The 23,533-nt window shown below is 38.8% G+C and overlaps 1 long non-coding RNA gene across 1 annotated transcript; it reads right to left on the bottom strand.

Moving 5' to 3' along the window:
• Positions 1-5,713: 5,713 nt before the first annotated feature.
• On the bottom strand, positions 5,714-19,785 carry LOC118161142. The gene is made up of 3 exons (XR_004747873.1): positions 19,774-19,785; positions 15,178-15,181; positions 5,714-6,084 (listed from the first exon to the last, which is right to left on the bottom strand). It is a non-coding gene; the product is annotated as an uncharacterized LOC118161142 (long non-coding RNA).
• Positions 19,786-23,533: the final 3,748 nt, after the last annotated feature.

The raw sequence follows: 23,533 nt of genomic DNA, 5'->3' as shown, positions 1-23,533 counted from the left end.
AATGCAGAAAAGACGTTTTATGAAAGAAGTTCAGAAGAAGAGAAGAAGTTGCAGAAAGTGCTCTGACTGGATCCAAATAACCCATCTAGTCCTGCTGCCTGTTTAAAAGCAAATGTAAAATTCTCCTGACAGAGTATATTAGGACTCCGAGCATGTAACAACACAAGTGTGATGTAAGAGAGGTCAGGCAGCAGCTTTATTAACCATGACTGCAGGGAGAGTGCACCTGGGCAGCATCGCCCTCTGCTCCTGCTCTCTGCCTGGCAGCTGCAGAGACCAGACTTACACACTGCTTGGAAGATGGGGAAGAGGTGAGAAAAAACAGGCTGGTGTTAACAAAGCCAGTTGTGTGTTCTGGAGAAGAATGGACTCCAGACAATCATTCACATGTTAACAAAGCACACCTACCCATGTACCCTCTCGTGGGAGGCATAGGCTTCTTGAGTGCCTCACTAACTTGCCACAGTGTTAACAGTGTGCTGGGGCCTGTGCAGGTTGCACCCATTGATGTCTGAGCTCAGAACTGGGAGATAGACACAGACTGCTAGCTTTTGGTTGAAGGGAATGTTCCTTCTGAGAGGATAAATTTCTTAGTCAGACCTCTCAAATCTTAATTTTTCCACCACACTCAATGTCAATGAAATTTCTCCATAATCAGAAGGACATGGAAACATTCCTACACTTTCCTTCAAATTCCACACTCCTTTATCTTTTATGTCAAAATGTAGAGGATCAGTCAATTTTTCATGAATTCTGATTTATTAGGGTTTTATGTTTCTCAAAGGGGAGGAGAGACCTGAAACAGAAGATAAAGTGATAGCAAACTCTGTCAGGCAAAGGCCATGCTCGTTGTTGTGCTTGCAGAGCCACATTCACAAGAACACTCTAAATACCACCCTCCTGCTGTTCCAGCACTGAATAAGACAAACACATCTTCAGTCTAAATTCCAAGTGTGATACAGGTTAGGAAGAAGTGAGAGAATGGAGGAGAGGGAAAACAGGTCTAAATCAGTACTGTCAGTGCTCTCACTTAGGCTAAACAGTGGTGTATCATGGTGATTCCAACAAAGTTGCATTTCAAGCACAAACTAAATAAAGATAACAGGTACATATTTTACTTGAAGAGAGAGTGCTGGCGCAATGAAATAGAATAAGAAGAGCATAAAATGTGTAGCTGGTGGCAAGGAAAAGAAGCAAGTGGATGAAATAAATGGCAAGAAGGAGCAAAAGCAGGCATCAGAGAAGGCTGAAGACAGAGGTGAAGTAATATTAACTTAGATCAGATATGAAAGACAGAGGGGTTATGCAAGGCTTGGAAATTGTTGACCTAGGTAAATAATTTTACATGATGCATTGTAGATGGTCTAGAGTGGAGCAAGCAAGGAATCCAACCAGCATTAATACAGTATTTTCTGTAAGTGGTTACAAAAATATTAGCTACTAGGCCAATTAGAGTGCAGCTTACGTAGAATTTTCTTCAGGTCTCAGCAGGCTTCAGAAATACGCCATATTACCAATCACATAACAATAGCACCTGTGTTTGTTAGTCAAATATACTACATTAACAAGAAGAACTAGTCCTACATCATGTTATGTGGTATTGGGTCCTCATAATAAGCACCAAAATCATTGCTAAATTATATATCCTATTAAAAATTTGTGATAAAATTATGTTCTACTCAAAAGATTTATAATCCTATAAGATTTTAAAAACATGGCTAGTTTTTTCCTGCTTCCACTATTCATGTCACTGTGGTTTTAGAAGATTTACAAAGCAGAACAGCTTGTAGAAGACAGCAGCAACATACATTACTAAATAGTTGAGACGCTATTAAAACATCTCACAGAAGCTGAAGGTCAGGATTAGCACAAAACATGTCGATATAAGCGTAAAATGCTTCTTGCAATGCATTGAATAAAACTGCTTTCTGTTTACTTATATCGTCATAGTCCTATATACTTTATACTAAGGTAAAGTCACACTCTGCCTCCAGATACATGCTTTCTACTTAAAAAGATGAAATGTTTGCATAGGAAATTATCTTGATACCAGGCAAAGCATAAATGTGCACTGCTACAGATACACTGATACAAGTCAGTATATCTGTGTTTGTGAAGATACTTACCTTGAGGGGCAGTTATGCGTAAGGAGAGGCAATATCATTGTGATTTGATGCTGGATATATGCACAGCCATTTACTGAGTCCAACCCTGCATATAATTTTCTGAAAAATCCAAAGTCATGCATGAATATTTGACTTAGACTTTGGCATGAAAACTCTGTAGCCAGCACTTTGGTGCAGTGTTTATGGTGTGTGGTTTGAAAAATGTCCATGGCCTTCCTCTGAAAGTTTGTTGAAAGAAAGAAAAAGATTTCTTCTATCTTTGTTCAGCATTGAAGTGTTGATGTTACTCAGTAAACTGTTAATTCAATTTTGCATATGTAAATTACATATTTTAAAATAATTTTTACCAATGTAAAACAAGGTAACTGTCATATTGCTTTAGAAGCAGGTGAAAAATCGAATGTCTGTTTTTATGATAATGAGCTAAATTTTGCATTACATTGCACTTATTCTTGCTATGAACATTTCCTTGAACTGTCATAGGATTTCAGAAGTCCGAACAGGAGATGGATAGCATTCTTATGTTATCACATCTTTAATTAAAAGTATTAATGACCTCAAAACAGAAGCTCTTCCAATATATCATTCCCCTAACTGTGCTGTGCTTTTACTGCTTACAATTTTAAAATAAGAAACAAAATAAAATTAAATATGTGTTTTTTAATTCATGCCAGAATAGAGACCAGTTTTTGATTTTACAAATTGCTCTTACAAACTTGTCCAATTAAGCTGCCCCTTAAGATCTGAAAGCCAGAAAGTTTTCACTTAAATATTTTTAATTTTTCAATTAAAAATTAAGTCATTAATAGGTAGTAGGAAAATAGATGACAGATAGCTGGGTAACTTTCAATCTCTTAATTATTGCAATACAGGGTGTACCTAAAGTGACAACTCTGTTTTATTCATAGTAAAATATTGCTTTCTTTATTTAAAGCGTTTTATTTAACATTTTATAAAAATTTTTGTCTGAATACATGATCAATTCAAATATTTTTGCATCAAAATAGCCTTCAAAGAAGCAGAAAAAAATATTTTCCTTTGTTAGTGTTTTACAGTGTGTGATTAAATTTTGTATTTTTTTGCCTGTATATTTAATGAAAAAAATGCCTTTTCCTGTTTATGACATGACAACTACAAAGGTAGACTAGAATACTCCATGTTTAATTTGAAGACTAGGAGGTTTATTACATTGAAGATATGAAAGAAATTACATCTGCTTAATTGAGGAAAATCCTTTATAAGTCATCTTACACTTAGCATTTATTTTAATAGTATTTTCTATTTGAAGTATTTCTTATGCTGAAACATCTTATAAAATATTCAATTAGAAATCACTTCACATAGCTTGAAATAGGTCTGGAATGGACGTAGGTAATTAGGCAGTCAGTCATTATATAACATCGTGTGCTAGCGTAGAGAGATCACATCTTGCTATTTGGAGCAAGTGAGATGGTAAATAAGATCTTGACAGAAATACCTTCACTTGAAGTTCACCCAAAAAGCACCACTGAAATTTGGTTCTGTGGTTGTAAGGTCTCTTTTTATGGTGAGTGAGAGGTTCACACCGCTAAGCTGTACAGTAGCCCTCTGTACAGACAGCGAAGGATTATATTTTCAACACTTCAAGTAGGGAAGAGCCTGTAGTAAGTCAAGGTCCAAATATCGACAAGTCCCTCACTGCACAAGGCAGCCTTCTATTTTGAGAAGACCATAATCACCGTTGTTCCCCGAATGGAGACAAGCCTGTCGCTCATGTGTGAGGCAGGAAGCATCTGTCCTCTAGCTGGGGGCATCTGCCTCTGCTACTGCACCGACTGCCACAACCGGCCAGATGCGTAGTGCAGCTCCTCCCTTGTTGCTGTGTTATTTGCCACCTCCGCGTTGGGACTAGCAATGCAAGGCTGTACTCTGCCTACTCAGTAAAGTTGCAGGGTTTTACAAGTGTGGTGTTAAAACCAAAACCAGACCTAATTTTGAGCATGCTCCTATGGACCTGTCCTCTGTGTCCCTGCCCATGCACATTGCCATTGGCACTGTGTGGATGAAATCTATGATGCAAAAAGGAGCTCATAGTCAGAGGGTAGAGCCTACCATACTGGTGGGGCAGTATTCAGAGATGGCAGCAGGTACCAAGGCCTAATTCTATGACAGGGGGGGTGGTAAGGATGCAAAGAGAAAAGAAAGAACCTTATTTTAAAGCTGTAAATACCAAGGTTTCTCTATCTAGTGTGTGAGTTGAATGAACTGCTCCCCATGAACACAGTAGAGGAAGAACAGGAATGTGGGCCCAATTTGGTGGAAACAACCCCACAACAGTCTGAGACCTTGAAAAAAGGGCAAAGATCAAACAAAACACAGAAGACCCTGAGAGGGAGGGGTTTGTGCCTTTTCCCAGTTCAAGACATCTCATTAATGCCCGCACTGCTGGTCTTACAAAGAGCCACCACTAATAACAATATAGGGTATCAACTTCTGAAAGTAGTGATCATCATTATATCCTGCTGTTAAACTTGCCATAATATCAGGTTTTTATCTTACACGTTCCAAAGGTAACAAATCAGAACAAAGTTTCTGTTACATAATGTAACAAAAGCCAGTACAGACAACTCTTTTGCAAAGTTTCGTGCAGGCAAGAAAACCCCAGAATGGCAACAGGATTTGCCAACAACACTACCAGAGGATTCCTCCTAAAAATGCTTGCTTTGCAATGTTCAAAGGAAAAAGGATATCCAAACTCAGACTGGTGCAGACTTCAAAAAGTAAGATGAAAAAAATGTGGTTTAATCTATTTGATCGTTCTACTGGCCATACATGGACATTTGTGGTGCAGGCAGGCAGCAAAATTCAGCATTAGCAGCATGCTTGAATTGCATAGAAAAAGTGAAGGGGAAGATGGTTTGATCAAGGGCATTTTTACAGTACGTGTCTTTTTCTAAATCGTTTTTTTTTTTTTTTTTCATGAAAGGAGATTAACTGTGAGTAGAGGTGCTTTTAATCCTGGTAGGACATCCACAGGACATCAGAGTCTGACTCAGACATTAAATGAGAGAGTTTGAGAGACACTGGATGAGCCAGCTTGTGTTAGGGGACTGCACTTCAGCCAACAATGCCTTTGCAGAAGTTCTATGCAATAGGACAGATTCTAGTCCACTGGTTGTCACATATATGATTCATCCTAGCATGATATATCTGGACATACCTTGATTAATACCAGCAGGTAAAATGTCACTGTAAGGAATTCAGCATGCAAATTATACTCTGCAAAGCTCAGGAGATTATCCCTAGTGCTCACCTCTTGAATTCCCAGGTTCCTCTGCCTGGCATTCCCTCTGATGTTCCTGGAAGTTCTTAATGGCATGTGGGCAACAGAAATGTGTGTAATGAGTCGCTTTTAGAGGAAAAAAATCAATTTTCTTAACTGTGATATTTTTCTCTGTGAAATCAGACAGATATTCATTAGATTTGTGTATGCAACATTTCTTTCATTCACACTGATTGGTATAAACTGTGATGTAGCATTCCTTTCAAACTAGTAAGCCTGGCAGCTTAACACTGTTTCCTCTACTTCCAGATACAGAGATGTTGACATGCACAAATACGAAATTTCAAGAAATACAAGATAGTATATTCCTGCTTCGAATATTATGTGTAAATGAATGTTTAATTACTATCCATTCTTCATGCAGACACGACAGGTTTATCAGCAGCCACTTTTGCAATCAGCCGGTGCTACCTACAAGCTACTTAACTAGGCGTTTGACAATGACTAGGCATAACTGATATAAAATTGTCCTTGGAGTCACTCTGGGACAGCAAGTGAATTTCACGGTGTCTTAAAGTAAAAAGTGCAGAGTAACAGCTTATTTACCAGCAGAAACCTTCATGTTTCTGAAACTCTGGTAACACCAGATATGCATGCATCTGTCTACTTTCACGCTTGTGTTTTTGTATATTCTGTCTACATTTATTTCTAGCATCTGCATCTTCCACTTTTAACAGAGTTCAAAGACTACACTCAGATTGGTTAGCTGAATGTGAGTCATCATAGCAGATCAGTTCATTTTCCCATGGCATGTTTTGCTTTATCTCATGACTGTCATTTTTTCCATTTCAATCTCACCAGTATTACCTGTTTGGCATGGCAGTTTATCAGTCATTAATGAGGTACCTATTTTCAGGGATGAAACAGCAGAAGAATTTTTTTTCTTTACTATGTAGATGATTCAATATGATTTTCATTCAACACACCTAGTGCTTATATGCTAATTATTTAAATGTTCTCTTTTATTGCACAAAAATGTGCACAGTGATTCAAGGATAACCACGCATGTTTGTACAGAACTCACATAAGGTCTAAATACATACGCATTGTGTCCAAAAAACAGCTCAGTGAGAGAGAGGGGAAATTTTACTTGTCATGTACTCTTTGTTAAGAGGAAAGCTAAAAACTGAAGGGGAAGCCTTCAGGCTTCTTTCAAAAGTGCTGCAACTGTACCCAGTAATTTATACTCTCGGGCTGGAGCAGCATGCCAACACTGTATCTTGTCACCAGCAAACACAAAGTTTGGTCCAACTTGCTTCCCCTCCTGTTTCCACATGTACTCATACATAATAATAGAACATGTCTGAGAATGGCACATTAGCCAGATTACAATGCAGAGAAACAGAGGAATTAGGAAAGTTGTCACTTCAGGAAATGGCAAAGGGAATGCTGCAAAGAATGGAGGACTGTCAGGCAATTATTGCAAGCTGAGGTGATGACTCAGAATACTTGTTGTGAAAAAGCATCACATTCTGGGTGTCCCAATTCAGTCAACTTCATTTTTTTTTCCAGACTTTACTTGTTCAATGAGGGACATTGAGAGTGTGGTTGTATTTCTGTAATACCTATTATATTACTATAGGTATTTGCAGGGATCTCTGCAAAGATTTAGGAACACTTTGTAAATGCTAGTTAAGCTAGGCAATAATTGAAGCAATTACACACTAATAGACTTGTCTTAAATATAGGACAGAAGTGATTTGCTGGAAGAACTCTCATTCCAGGCCCAGGAGAAGAACCAGGGCCTTCTGTTTGAGTAGATTTCATTAATACATTATGGCTGTCACTGTCTCTCCCCTTTCAATTCTCTTCACATTCCTGAAAAAACCTGTACCACAAGAGGTTTTCCTAACTAATCAAGAAATGTCTAGGCTGGTAGTATTTGCTAAGGACCTTTCAGTGAGTAGGCCAGCATGAAAGCAGTCTGAGGTGTGGCCAAGATGTCCTTCAGTACTTCTCATGCATAGTGCTGAAAAGTCCTAGGGGAAACAGCAATTATGATACAAGTTAGGGCAACTCTTAGGGTGGCTAGAATGTTTCCAGGGACCAAACAGGCCCGTGGCAACTTCAGAATGGAGATAACTACATATTTCTTATATCTGAGAGGATCTAACCTGCCTGACATTGTCTCAGTTTTCCTGTGTTTCTCTTACTGTGCTGCAGAGAAGACTCAGTCATGGGACACAAGGCTGCTGCTTGAAGTACTGTACACGCAAAAAAAAAAAAAAAAAAAAAAAAATCAAACCAAACCAAAACAAAACAAAAACAACAACAACAACAACAACAACAACAACAAAAACTGTCTGAAACAACACACAGTGGCAAAGAGCCAGCAGATGAAGATAGGCAGAAAGGGCCAGGGTTACTTATCTAACACACCATGCAGATTCCTGACATAGCCCCACCAGAACTAGTTCCCAAACTAGAAACCTGTACAAGCACAGCCCCAAGCCAACTCATTTTGTATCTCAGCATAGTATATGGAGGGTTACAGCACAGAGGTAGCTTTAATGCCACATTGTGCAATCCACAATTCTGTTACTGTCCATGAACAAAATGCACATTTCCCCTTCTATCTTAAAAAATCATTTATAGGAAAATAAATATATACTTATAAACTTATATAAAATTTTTTTAAAGACGATTACCATGTAAATGTTGTTTCCACCCTCGCCCCCAGCACTGCCTAAATTAATAGGGCATACAAATAAAAGTGACTGGAAGCTCATTTTTTCTAGCCACAAAGTAAAGATAAAAGTAATTATATTCATGACAGGCTTTGGATTTATTTCCTGAGAGGGGTAGTGTATATTATGAAGGCACTACCAACTGCAAATGCCATGGTGACAAAATTCACCTCAAAGAGATTACACAGTATAAAGCTATGGTGTATTAATTTAATATCTGCTTTTCTCCTTATTGCAGGATCAATTCTCTACTTATGACTACTGACATATGAAATAAAATGCAGTGACCAGAAGTCATTTGAAATTAAGCCAGATTTTATTGTATAATGGACTTTTATCAGTGTGGGAGAAAAACAGGACTCTTAAAACCAACTGCTAGTTAGTGGTTATGGAAAGAAAGTCAGTCTGCAGTTAAACTACAACGGTGGTACATTAAATAAGACTGAGTAATGGCAGTTAAACTTAATTAAAGCTAGAAGATATTTAAACTTTCAGTAACAGTTTTATGCTGAAAACATATGATGAGTTTTGACTTGATTACTCTTTGAAGGTCCATGGTTGTACAACTCTTCAGGCAAAACACCTGCTGAGATTCATACGCTGGTAAAGAGAGACTACAGACACATTTTGAAGTCAATAAAGACAGTCTGGATTCAAGCAAGGATTACATAGCCACTGCATAATTCTGAGTGATACTGTCTGCGTTATGTTTTGATGGGGGGTGCCTCTTCATGGAAAAATATAGTTTGGATTAAATATTTATTTACACGGAGTTCTGGAAACAATTGCAGCTCAGGAAAACTTTTTGCGATAATTCTGTTATTGGATTTTCATTCAATGAACACGTCTTGGCAGGGAAGGCATGGAATCTACTTGCAACTATATTTTGTGGTACAGTTTCTGTGGTCTGAGCTGCATCACATAATGACACTGTGCACTGCCAGAAGCCTTGACTCCCCACTGTCCATTGTTTCTGCACAGTCCAAGGCATTGAGAGAGGGTAACCTAGTGAATCCAGCAGAGCATCCTTCTGGCAGTACCCACCAGTATGCACAGCCACGAGATCTGGGCCGATCTGGTCTCAAGAGCACTGCTGCTGGGACAATGTATAGCAACAGGACCATGCCACAGCCTGCACTACCAGCACATACCTTCACCTGTGATGTGCTTCTTCACATTTTCTACCACACAGATGGGGCGTTCCCCCTCATTTGCTGTGCTGACCACACCATCCACAAGACACAAGAGAGGACCTCATTCCACATGCCAGCTCCAGAAGGTCTAAGTGCTTGGTGACTGCTGGATGCAGAGTCTGCCTTGTGTCTACGATAACAAGCAAAAAGCCAAGCTGTTGGCAGACAAGCACAACCACGGCAGTTATACCTATGCTCTCACTTTGGCTTTAATCCATGGCTGCAGACCTTCCTCCAGCAATGCCAGCTGACTGACTACCAAACCCTGGGATGCCAAACACTGCCTAGCAAGATGCTGCCGCAGAGCCTGCAGCAGTAGCACGGTGTGCCTGGGTGCTTTGTTTAATACACACAGGGGTGGCCAGCTGGCTGATAGGTGCCAGACTTCTAAGAAACTCTAAAACTGGACAGTGGGAGGCATAATTTAGGTTTTGGGTGGTTTCTGAAGAAGAACAGGTGACCAAATCAATACAGCATTGTTTTCTAGAGCTGACTGATAGCCTCTGTTTGGGTGTAGCTTACGCTATTAAGGACAGAAAAAGGTTTTTTTTTTTTTTTTTTTTTTTTTTCCTTGAAAAATATTTGCTTTTGGGCCTGACCAGGAACATGGTCACATAAATACATTTCCAGAAATTGTGACTTGGAGGCAGCTTCTGTTTTGCATGCTCTCACATCTTTAAATGCATGAGTTTGCATAAATACTCCAAAAATGCTTTCAAAACCCAAAGTTGTTTTCTTTTTATGACATACCTATAGTGTATCCTTATGTTTGGACATCCCTATAATAGTCTGGAAGCACTCTGAAGGGTGAACATGGATAGAATAACCTTGAACACAGTGTAGGTATAGCCAACATATCTGTTTCATTCTCTAGGCTCAAGTTAACATTTCTGGAAGCAGCATCAAGATATCAATTACATTGTACCAAAGAGGGAAAATATCACCCTTGTAGTCTGACCCACTGAAACCCAGAGAGCATGGTCCTTGTGAAACTCCTAGGATCCCAGAGAAAAAAAGGGAGTGCTGCAAAATGCCAGGAATGTTGCAGCTTCAGTAAAAGCCTTCTCAAATAGCAAGACCTGATTGACTGAAGTGTTTGCTTGAAGAAATGAAATGGATAGTCCAGAAGTGGTTTCCTTTCATCATATGTACTTCAGGCAAATCGGACTGGGAGAATAATACATTCTTACCCTCTGTTGAAGAATGTCTTGATTTTTTTATTTTTTTTTTTCCAAAAATACATATAACTGGATGCTAGTTCTGAAAATATCATCATGCCCTAGGATTGCTTAAATAAATAAGGGGAACTCTAGCTATTGACAAGATGTTCTTCATTACTGTTTTTGGGCATACTTCTGAAATTCATTCTTAAGCACACTCACTGCAATCAAGGGAAGTTGTGCTTAGGTAAGGACTGACACTAAGCCTCATCGCAGCAGGATTTGCTGGATTTCTGAATTTCAGCCCAAGTCTACAGCTCAAGTCATTAAGTTGCTCCTTACACTTAAAATGGTCCACAGCAAAACCAGGAAGATGAAAAGAAGTGAACTGTGGGTGGAAAACTCTATGTTGAAATTTTAGATGTTGTCATTCAGGTCCATCTCAAAATTAATCACTGGTTTGGGTGGACTGGTTCTACTGCTCTTACTCCTCCTCTACTACATAGCTCTGGGACTCAAGTGGGATTCAAGTGCTCATAATTTTATCAACACCAGGAACTTAAAGCATTTAAGACAAAGCAACATTGCCATTCTTGTACATGTAAAGAAGCATGTATTTTTACACTCAAGAAAAACAAAAAAAAGAGAGAGAGAGAAAGTATATATCGGGGAAATAAATTAGCTTATCTTAATTATGGCCAAAGAACCAAAGACTCCAAATTTTCCACTAAATCCACAGGGGTGTCTGACTGCTGGTGCTGGAGGCTGGCGCCAATGGGATGTAGCTGTGTCACCTTGGGTTAGACAGCTGTGAGGAGCCATGCTGAGGGCTTCTTCCCCCCTTCTCTTGGAAGAGGCATTTCAGCTCCAGCTCTCATCCCCAGCTGTGCTTGCGCCCCAGTTGTGTACCTGCGCCAGCCAACTGGCTTGACCTCAGACCTGCTTTGTGACTACAGACTTGTCTGGCTGTGGCTGTCCCTGGGTGCCGCCGTGAGATGTGTTCTGCTTGCCCTGCTCCATCATGTGGGCCTGCATGGCTTTACCAGTGGTGAACCTAGAGGAACACCTGCTTGGTAGGAGGATGCTTGGTATGTTATTGAGGCCTAAAAATGGAGAATTAAAATTAATTAAAATTAAAATGGAGAATTAAAAAATGGTTTATTACACAAAAATGGCCACTGTCACCAAATTGCTATTACTTTAGCTTAGGCTTTGCAGTCTTTTCATTCCCAAATGATTGGGCTGTAGACTGCCATGTAAACTAGTTTAAAATCAGCCAATGTGTTTAAAACAGGTATCTAAACTGAGTGAAGTCTGGTTATAGATGGTGGTTGGCTAATCACTCCCATTTTCATATACCCTCGATTCTTTTTGAGTGCCTGACATGACATCAGTGAGAATGAATAGACTGGAAGGTTTAGGCATCTGCTACAAAGGTGGACATGCAGTGTGCTGGAGACAGGCAGTGCTGCGTATCTGTTGACATTCTGACAACTGATACACCCATGCTCACTTACGCACTGGGCATGTGTTCTGGAAAATCCAGAGCATACAGGACACATTGGCATGCAGAAATACTCATGTGCAGAAATTTTTATTTCCATAGAAATTTACTTCTAAATAGTCCGGTTATTGTGTTTAAACACTGGTAGTGAATACAAGAATGTTTGTCCTATGAATCATAAAATATTAAAAAGAGAACAAAGGTTAATTTTTCATTGAGGCATTACAGACACTATGGTTACTCAATTAAAGCAGAGTAAACAGAATCTACTTCTGCTGCCATGAATGATATTACTTGGGATTTTACAGAAAAAGTAGTATCATATACTTTTCTTGATTTGTCTATAATGAAATAATTATCCAGCCCTGGAATGAGGACAAGTGAGTTTTCTCAATGGAAAGACAGAGGCTCTGAAAGAGGTACAGAAACCTTATTCATAATTTGACTTTAAGAAATCTTGTTTTTCTCAAAGTGCCTATGTATCAAATCTGTATCTTCACTTCTTTTATCATTTCCATTCTAGAATATAGGAATGGTAAAATACCTAAAATTATTATTAAAATACAGCTAAATTGGTCTCTAAATGTTGTTTTATGAATCTCAGAACTGCAACTTTATGGATTAAGGTAAATAAATATCAAATTCCTTATATGTGAGTGTCAAAAGGCATCTGCAAACATCAAATAAATTAGTGGTTATAGAATTTACTGGAAAGCAAACTGAGGATCTACATGGATTCAGAAAATTTCAAAGAAAAGTCAGAAGTTGTTTTTAACAGTTGTTTGAAACAGGTTGTTTTTAAGGTAATTTGCATGTATATGTAAAAATGTATCACTTAAGTTCTGATGATTATATTACTCTTACTCGTTTTTGTTATTTCAATTAAGTAGTATTTGCACATACTTTCATTAAAAGGTCTCATAAGTACATACCACAGCAGTACCTCACCCTCTTCTAAAAAAGATCAGCAAAATAACAAGCCCAAATCCTGATATTGGTCAGCACCATAGGGTCTGAATCCAACCCTAGTTTTCGAAAATTGCCTGAATCTGAGTTGCTTGGATTCAAGTATTCTGAAGTATGTTTCTGATGATGTGTGACTAAATATTTTATTTTATTGATGAAGCAAGCTATCTGTTGATCATTGCAACTCTATGAGTCCAACTATATTTAACAGTATATTTCAGAATGCATAAGACACATATATGCAAAACCAACCTTACTATTTTTCTCTGTAACCCACCTTACTTTTCCGACTATTTTACCTGATTCATGGTACTGTTATTTTATAACTGCATTTATGGCTATTACCTCATTTTAATTTTCATTCTAAAACAGTATGATTCACTTCAGCTTGGAAGATCTGGACAAGCCATCTTCAGCCTTTTAACTTCAACCACAGGAAATCAGTGCACCGGCTGTATGCTTAGGAGCAACCTCCACATTCCTTTGGTGCAGAGGTACCAAAAAATTGTGACTCAGCCTCTCTCCTAGGAGACATAAAGAGCCGGTTCCAGTGACTCTACCATGTTGCAAAAGAGGTTTGCAGGATTTGTGGTTGCTGCTTCAGTCCTTGATGCTGCAGAACCACATCTTCTCACAGGTGAGGAACAGAAGGTAGGGACTTGGGGGAAGGGAGGATGTTCTGAACTTATTTTTTTCAAGCCATTTGTACTCCTGCAGTGTGGGAGACAACCTGAGCTCTGAACTGTAAAGTGATTTGGTAAAAATACACCCTTCTATTGCACAGATCCTTCACATCATGCATTTGGTCAGAGCAAATGAACATTTTTTTTTTTTCTAGAACACAGATGAGTGCTTAAAATTTTTCTTATGCAGGCTCATTTACAGATATCCCAAGAAAATACCAATTTATGTTTGCATCCATGCAAACCTAATAGGTTTCTATGTGAGAAGGGTGAACAGCCAAGCAAAACAATATTTCTAGCAACTGCTATTGTGGCTTCTTCCTTTTTCCGCACAGCATTATCAGTAATAGATAGGGTAGGTAAAGTTTCAACTACGTGCCTCTATTTTTTGTCTTTTTTCTTTTTTTTCCTTTTTTTATTTTTTTTTAAAGAAAAAAAATCTTTTTTAAAAAAGAAAAAAAAATAGAAAAGGAAAAAAAGAAAAAAGACAAAAAAATAGAAAAAAGAGGAAAAGAGACAAAAAGAAAAAAAAAGAAAAAATAGAAAAAAAGGGAAAACCCTTTTTTCCTTTTTTCTCCTTTTTTATTTTATTTTTTTAATTTTTTCTCCTTTTTCATTTTTATTTTTCCTTTTTTCATTTTATTTTTTCCTTTTTTTCCTTTATTTTTTATATATTTTCTTTTTCTCTATTTTTTTCTCTCTCTTTTTTTTAACTTTTCGTTTCCTCTTTTATTCTTTCTTTCTTGCTTTTTTTTTTTTTTTTTTTTTTTTAGTAGAAACCTTAAGGAGCTATCACAGATCTGGGGTAGGAGGTTTGAAGCCTTGGCCGAGCTGCCGTCGGCAGCGCCAGCAGAGAGACTGGCGGGCTGAGGGGAGGGGGCCGGCCCGGGGGTGGGAGTAGCAACAGCGGCAGAACCGCTCGGTTCGGCGGACGCAGCGGAACGAAGCGGAGAGGGAGGCTCGAGGGCGGCCCGGTGGTGGAGAGTGGTGACGGGGGAGCAGCAGCAGCGGCGGAACCGAGGACGGAAGTCGGCACGCCTCTCCTCCCTCTCCTGTGGGCGGTGCGGGACATCCCCCCTGGGTGTCCGGGGGTGTTACTTCCGCAAGCGGCTCAGATCTCTGCTTTGACCTGGCCCCGCCAACTTCCAGCTTTTCCGCGCCCGATGGTGGGTCCGGCAGGACTTCCGCGTGATTGAGAGGGGCATCCCCAGAGTTCTCGCCCGCAATGCGCGTTAAAAGTCAGTAACAGTTCTGCAAGGGCTGCCGCTCCTAGTGTTGACATCTGGGCCGCGGCGCAGGCAACCTCCTTCTCCGCCTCCATAGCCTTTAGTGTCTCTAATACCATTCGTCACAACTCACAGACAGTTTTCACCTCCTTTTCATCTTTTGAATCCCCCGTTATAGTCCTTTCCCACATGGTATTCCCGAACACCCGCCATTCCGTAACAGGGAACAGCAAGGCAGTCTATCTAAAATGTCCCCATCGTTGTCCCAACTTGATCAATTTGATCAGTTTCTTTTCCATTGTCTCAATACCTCTCTTAGAGAGTATTCCAGTGAGCAACAATGCCACAGCCTCCACTTCCATGGCTGTGCTTCCCGAGAGGTAGGGAGCGACCCTGACCCGTGTCTGCCAAGCAGCACCCTCTCAGCCGTTTATTTTCCCAATCCCCTCCTCTAGCTGCTTACCGCAGTCTCGGAGAACTCAGTCGAGCTGGACTGTCTGGCGCGTAACCATCCTCTGCTACCAGATGTCGGAAAGGGAAACGGACCCGAGTAACGATGCAACCTCGATGCGAGTATAATCGTCCTCCTTTATTGCAGGTTCTCACAGAGTATATATAGGCAACTAACTACAGCACACGCCTATAACAACTTATAATTGGTCTAGCTTCTCCATGCACTTGTCTCTAGCTTGTTTCCTCATTATCTCTAATACAAGGACGTGGGAAACAGCGCAAAGCCACCTGCGAATTCCTTTCCCACACTGAATCAAAATTTATTTCAATCTTCTGAGTATGACTGGATAGCAACAATAGCATTTACACCAGGAGTTGAGATAAATGACACCAATTCACTGAGTCACATTTCCCACCTGAATAGCACACCAAACGTATTTCTGTGCCCCCACCCCATACAAGCAAGCTGCACAATTATTGCATGTAATGTCCTGTTCTGAAAAGGGCAAGAATTATTCAGAGAAATAGGCTGAGGAGGAAGAACGCTGTGCGCTTCATTCCTTTGGCTGATAAGAAAGTGTGTCTCTGCCCTTTCTTTTCCTAGCAGTAGCTTCAACAGGCCAGGACCTCATGCAAGCTAGTTGTTGAACTCCTTTTGTGTGCCTGTTGGTCATTCTGACAGTCAAGCTACTTCCACCCACTGACATCTTCTGAAAAATCATTCCTATATAGAAGATGTAATCCCACCAGTGAAAGAACCATAAAAATCCCTTGAAAATCCCTGTGATTTAAAGGTCTCTGTCAAAAATAAGAAACGCAGGCCATAATAATAAAAATAGGGTAAATTTAAATATGAGTCATTCAAAAAGTTCCTGTAAATTACAGTTGACATGGCCTCAGTTTGCACTGAAGAAGTCTGTGAGAAAGTTGTCTTTGCATTCCTGGCAGATTCATCAGCAGCTGTGACAGAGCTTCTGCACCATGTTCCAGCCCCAGGTGGCTTGAGGCCAGCATTGAGATTGGGTCTTGGATGGAGTCCTTCCGTCGTATGCTCCCTTCTTTTAGTTGATGTATTCCAGAGCCACCACATGACCTATACACACTTGTGTATAGGTCAGAGATCATTTCATCAAGGTTTTTCTTTGTGCTCTCAGGAGGTAAAACAGTGCCATATTGTGCACTTTGAAGCTCAAATATGACATTTTTTGCTGTCCATGTTGTACAGGTATTTATTTCACACCTTTTCTTACATTAATTTTAAAATGATGATGTATTACTTTTAAAGGTGAATTTATCACTGTTGATAACTTTTAAGAATCATTTGAATTCCCCCCTCCAAGATGAAGAATAACAAAATAATAAAGTAATAAATATCTTCTGAATATCATTCAATTAATGCACTATGTAAAGTTCTTCTGTAAAGTTCTGCAGCAAGCTAGTTAAAGCCCATTTTTGTCACAAGGCCTTAATGATGAAATCAGTTGTATCTGTGCTAAAACTGTATTCAATGCCTTCTAACTTTTGCTACATTTTGGCCTGTGCCACAAATGTTTTTGAAATTACACATTTAGTACGGATAATTTTCATTTGCCTGTTTATGAAAGAGTCAGAAGTTGCAACTAGTAGTCTGTTTTTTTTTCTTATATATCCTAAGTCAATTTGATTGCAGAAATAGGAGGTGAGGGCGTGCAGACTGATGCCTGATTACTAGATTACTGCAAGGCATTAGTTTGTTCCTTTTTGTCAAATATGTTTTAACATGCAGATGCTGCAATTATATAATTCAACCTGATAAATCTTTTATGACTCTTTTACTAATTTTCTTGATATGTGTGATACAGAGAAGGAAGAATAAATTAAAAGATACAGGTAATGAAAAAAATAATAACATAGATCAAGATAATAGTGTCAGAGTTAACCTGTAAGTGGCCATTTCTCTAATATCTTGTCAGTCTGTGATATCTTCTGTAATTACCCAAAGTACTGCTACATAACTCAGTGTCCTGTATGTCCTTTCTGTACAATGGCAGAGATATTTGCCTCTAGTGGTAGAGATACCTAACTGTTGTTTGTCAAGAGTTGTTTGTCAACATGCCTGTGTTGTATCTAAGACATTTGTGTAATGTTGTTGTATAAGTTGCTGGAAAAAAATTGTGATAGCTCATCACAGTAGTCCATCAATATAAAATTTTCTATCTTGTTAAGCTAAAGAAATTAATTAAACTTTTAGTTAAAATAATTACAAGAGCTTTTTCAAATAGATGCAGTTACCTTAATACTGAAAATTTACTGTTTTGACAGCAGTATGAAAGAACTGGAAAAGGATCTAAAGCAATTGATTCATCTGACCTTAAAATTGAAAAGTAGCCAGCACACAGTGTACTGCACAGCAGTATCAAGGGACGTATGTAGCTGTGTATATTTTGGGCTTGGACTGGCAAAATCTCCATTCTTGCAAAACAAATTGTGGCATTTTTATCTACATGAAACTTGCAAGACAGCAAATGTGCTAAAAAATATGAAAAAAAAAATAGTGTGTTGACACATCCTGGTGACACCAGCATGGCTGCAGACTGTGCTTACATTTACAGAAAGCAACCACTTCTCACTGCATGGAAATTAGAAGAGAAAGAAGAAAAACAAACAATCAAACAAAAACAAATAAAAAACATTTGTTGTCTGCTTTGGCTTTCTTCTTACCCTACTCCCCCCCCATTTTTTTCCCATGATGCAAGCCCTGCTATAAATAGAGCCAGATTCAGCAATCATTTATTACTTGAGTAATTCCTACATTACAAGATTTGATCACGAGAGGTTTTGTCACATAAGCAGAGCCTGCAGTGTTCTTCCTCAATAAGAAGATAAACTTTTCCTTACATACATATAGTTTAATGCATACCTAAAGTTTCAAGCATATAGCTTGTTTGTCTGTTAAAGAGAATTTTTTTTTCTTTTTAAAAAAGAAAAAAAAATAGAAAAAGGGAAAAAAAAGAAAAAAGACAAAAAAATAGAAAAGAAAAAAAAAGAAAAAAAGAGGAAAAAATAGACAAAAAGAAAAGAAAAAAAAATAGAAAAAGGGAAAAAAAGAAAAAAGACAAAAAATAGAAAAAATAAGAAAAAAAAAAGAAAAAAAGAGGGAAAAAGAGACAAAAAGAAAATAAAAAAAAATAGAAAAAAGGGGAAAGAAAAATTAAAAAAATAGAAAACCAGGGGAAACTGGTTACAAGATACCAAGAGGAGGAATGTTTGAGTATGTCAGTGGAGCCAACTTTTTGGAGAGATCCTGGAATGCTTTGGGTTTGCCCTTGCCTGCTGCATCATCGAAAGCCTTGCATTTGCGTTGTGTACACTTTTTATCTTGGGCTCTAGGGCAAAGCAACACCACCAGTGGTACCTTGAGAAATTTGAAGACTACCCAAAGGATAGAAAAATTCTGATTCCATTTGTGTATTAACAGATGCTTTGAATACCATCAGGTTCTGGTGGTGACGCTGTTTGTGAAATGGTTACTGTTTGGAACAACTAACACTTCACAAGTGTTAGCCAGTTAACATACTCTGTTCACTAGTGATAAAGCCTTGCTCTGCTATTAGTTACTGCTTTTCTTCTTAATGGAACCCCCAGATCTGATGGACATGGTGAACAGGAATGAAAGTGCTTTTGCAACAACACAGCACCGTTGTGAATACGTAAGGCAAGATGACTGAATTCACATCGTGGAAACTACTGTACAGGATTTCTGATGTTTCATTTTCAGCCTATAGAGTGTTTGGGTATTACCCATCTGATCTAGCCATGTCCTGAGGATTGTGCAGTGAGCCCAGCCACCCTTAGTGTATACTTTGGCTGGTGCATTTTGCCTCTTATTGCCTGCATACGCAAATGGGGTTGATTTGTCTTGCCTTCCTAATTTTCTTCCCCTTGCCCCCATTTCTAGGAGAACTGATGCAGACCAAAGACATTGAATTAATATAGTTGCTGTTAGGTGAGAAATGTTCTTCCTGCTCTCTGCACTCTTGCACAGATATGAACACTATAGAGGTAAAATGTAATACTGTTTACACCAATAGCTGTACTGGTAATTCTCCCAAATAACTGATTTAGTCATCTACCTCTAAAACTTCATAACTATCTCTAATAATATACAACATTTGTTTTTGTGTTCAGCACTATTTTTAGAGATATATTTTTATTAAGGGTGCATTAATAGTGATAGACTGTTCTCCAAGGATTTTTACAGAATTTTCTTACTATGCAGTTTTGAAAAAGTCTTTCTTTTCCTGTTGATAACGGTCTAGTCAATCTTTATATTCAAAGTTTGGAATCTTTTAGTGCTTTCTTACTGTTTCATTAACGTTAGTTCTCACATTGCTATATTTTTTTCCTGAAAGAATCCAGAGGGATTTTAAAAACATGGTAGGATCTCAAGTATACAGACTTCTGAGTTTTGGACACATCTATGTCTTTTGAATATTTGTGATATTAAAGAGTATTTTTTTAGAATTGCAGAAAAGTCGGGTTTTCTGCAGAAACCCTCAAGGAAAAAATGAACTGCTGCAGATGTATTTTGGAAATCTATTTGGAAATCAAAAACAAATTGATAATATAACTTTACTAGGTGTTGAGTGTTCTGGTATGGTATTATGTTAAGCTTTGTCCAGTGTTCAGAATTCTTTTTTTGCTATGACCTACACGGCTGTAGTAATCCATGTAATATGAGGGTGGAACTTTACTCTTCTAATTTTAAATATTTTCTTTTTAAAAGTACATTCAGGAAATGGGCAGTGAAAAAGGACTTTGCCACCCAAGATTTTTCTTAACAATGGTGTCTTCCTGCTTTCCTTCTTGTAACAGTTATACAGTACTTAGTGCACTGAAGTCTTGGCTATCATTAAGGATTTATTCCGTGATACAGAGAAACATAATACACTTTATCATTATTGACTGAAATAGCCAAAGGATAGAGGGGAGAGAAGATGTCACTCATACCATGATGATAACTTATCCTACAGCTAAGCCTTTGGACTGCCAGTTGCTCCTCACAGAGATGACCAGTTACTGCCTCAGTAGACACCCAGGAAACACCACAGAACAGGTTGGGAAAGGCACTTTACATAATGAATCACCTATCATTACCCTTTCCTCACAAAGAGGTACCACCCATAGTAAAACATTACAAAAGTATGAATTCCACACTGCCATGGGTGCCAGAATCAGAGCAGGCCTTAGTGATGGTAACAAATTTAAATACAGGTCTCTGGGAGGGACCCCAGCCTCTAATAACTTGGGGTCGAGGGTATGCTTGTGTCTCCACAGGTCATGGACCAAGATGGGTACCAGCACGGGGGTGAGGCCATGGTTGGCCTCTTCCTCACAATCGCCGCTGTCATCGGTTATTGCCAGCCCTGGGTCTCCATCCAACCATGCCACAACATCGGGGTCACCCTCACCAACATGACAGGACAAGAAGCGATGTGCCTGTCCCTGGCTAGTGCTAACGACCCCTTTACGACACGTCTGGTGGGGATCCTGGCAGATAACAAAGACTGGACTGTCTACTTGCTGCGAGCGCCCCTAGAGCCACAAGAATTAGATATCCTGGGAAGTATAACAGCCACATCATGTGTAAGGTTCAATTACATGGGCAAAAACCAAACCATGAAACAAATTGTCAGTGTCACACTCGCTCCTTATTGCAAGGCATCTCTTTGGTGTAATTATACAAAACCATAATAGCATCATTCCTTGTGCCAGGAGCAGCTCTGCTCGGCTGTGGGATTGACTGTGGAACGGACACCCCTAGGTGCACCCCGAGCATTTTCCTCGGAGGGGTCTCCACTCTCAGCCACTCACCACGGGAGTAGACAAGGACCTCCTGAAGCTGCGGACAAATTATTTTAAGTGATATTTTCTTGTGGTATGAATGAAAAGTGAAAGAGGCCTCTTTGTGTGATTGTGCTGTGTGAGTGAGAAGTAGCATCGCGGCGAAGCACCATCCCTAGTGCTTAGTGACTTGTTGATTGATGTAGATTCTAGTAGGCACGCTACTTTACAATCATAATTTGTATGTGATTTTCGCCCTGTTGGTTATTGTAATGTTTGCAGTGTTTGATAGAAAATATATAGAAAGCATTTGGTTGATTGTAAATAAAAAGGGGGAATTGTGGGAAAGGAATTCGCAGGTGGCTTTGCGCTGTTTCCCACGTCCTTGTATTAGAGATAATGAGGAAACAAGCTAGAGACAAGTGCATGGAGAAGCTAGACCAATTATAAGTTGTTATCGGCGCGTGCTGTAGTTAGTTGCCTATATACACTCTGTGAGAACCTGCAATAAAGGAGGACGATTATACTCGCATCAAGGTTGCATCGTTACTCGGGTCCGTTTCCCTTTCCAACAATTCAGCATTCAGTTACGGGGCTTAATTGTTCTACAAAATATTATGCATTGTTACAAATACACCAGAGTAGTGGATTTACCCTCACATGCTTGCATATCAAAAAGAAGATTGTGTTCCAAAGGAAGCAATCCTCTTAAACTGCAAATTAAGAGGCTTTAAAAGATCTCTGGCTTGAATGAAAAAAACAAAAACAAACAAACAAACAAACAAACAAAAAACTTATTCTTGGAGCCTAGCCCACATCCCTGGGTACAAAGTCCACTAGGATTTTATGAGAACATCAAACAACCAAATCATGTTCTTTGCCCAACCTGCTGTTCTGCTCCAGATGCAGAGTTAGAGTGCTACTCGTGCCTTGCCAAAAAAACAAATATGTACCAGAAGCAAAAACAGACGGTCTATTTGCAATATGAAAATACTGTTTGTTTGCAGAGAAAAAAATGAACAAACATTTTTTGTTCACCCCACCTGCCAAAAAAAAAAACAAAAACAAAAACAACAAAAACACACACACACACACAAAAACCAACACCACCACCACCAACAAAAAAACACTGTTCAGTGTTTGGGTTTCAAAGGCAAATGTCACAATTGTACAAGAACACCTCAGCAGTAAAACGGCTACCACTTTTCTAGTGTTATACCAATGTCCATCCAGTATATAAAGGCATGAGTGCTGTCAGGATGAAATACAGTCGTTTAATCTTCTGATTTTACACCAAGGCTGTAAAAATAATTTCCTCCTGTGCTTTCCAAAAATGTTCTTGTGACATGAAATGGAGAAAAACAAAAGCTGCATATCCCAGCATGGCTTTTTACCCTTAACATAGATGTGCGATGTTGTCTTTGGGCTGACAAAATAGTTTCAACATTTCAAGTGAGTACCTTATTATACTTTACCCTTCCCCTCAGCTTCAGTGCCATTCATAGATTATTAGATTATCTAATCAGTTAATTTGCTTTAAATCAAGTGAAATTCAGAGAAGCTACTCCATGAGCTTTCCACCACTTTTTTTTTGCTCAGGATTTTCTATCTTAAGAGACCAACATTAACTTGGACTACAACAAAAGGTGTGGGTTTTTTGGTTGTTTGGTTTTGGCAGGGAGGGGGGCATTTTGTTGTTTTTGCTGATTTTCTGCAAAGTTCATCTGATATACTGAAACTGTTTACAGCTCTTGATATTCTAAGAGGCCAGTACAACCTATTTTCTTATTTTCTGTTTAGCTAATCTTATTAGATCGGCAGTTACTTTTGAAACTCACAGCAAGAAAGTTACTCTTTAAACTGACAATACCACAGAATCAGATTTCTAATGCACTGAAAAAAATATGACAATATAGACATTTATTTTTTGCTGTTTGTTTTTATATTTCTTGCAGTTTCAGGGGTCACATTTTCAATAAAAGGAATTCATAAATATATGCAAAAAAATCAGAGCCTTTCTTAGAAAATGGCATTACACACACAAGACAAGAACAGCTGCATCCAAAATTATAATTCTTTATATGTGCAAGGGGAAATCCAGCTGTGAAAACAAGTTGAGGAACTGATAATCTTTTGGTGCAATTCTAATATGCACAAAGTATAACACATACATTTCTGTTTTAAATGAATTTTATTTTAATGCCCTCGTCTTTATTATTTCAATGCCTAGGGACCAATCAGGGAAGTGACTGCCCCTGAGGTGTGCTTGCTTTTGTGACCATATTGTCCAGCCATTATTAGGCCAAAACCAGCTAATTGCTACAGTCTGTGTTAATATAAAATTATACCAACAATCTAATTTACCTGGGCAGATACAACCTTCTTGTTGG

This window comes from Oxyura jamaicensis, chromosome 2 (genome assembly GCF_011077185.1).
Source record: "Oxyura jamaicensis isolate SHBP4307 breed ruddy duck chromosome 2, BPBGC_Ojam_1.0, whole genome shotgun sequence".
Classification (NCBI taxonomy): domain Eukaryota; kingdom Metazoa; phylum Chordata; class Aves; order Anseriformes; family Anatidae; genus Oxyura; species Oxyura jamaicensis.
Note: the sequence above shows the minus strand (reverse complement) of the source record. Positions and strands in the feature narration are given on the sequence as shown.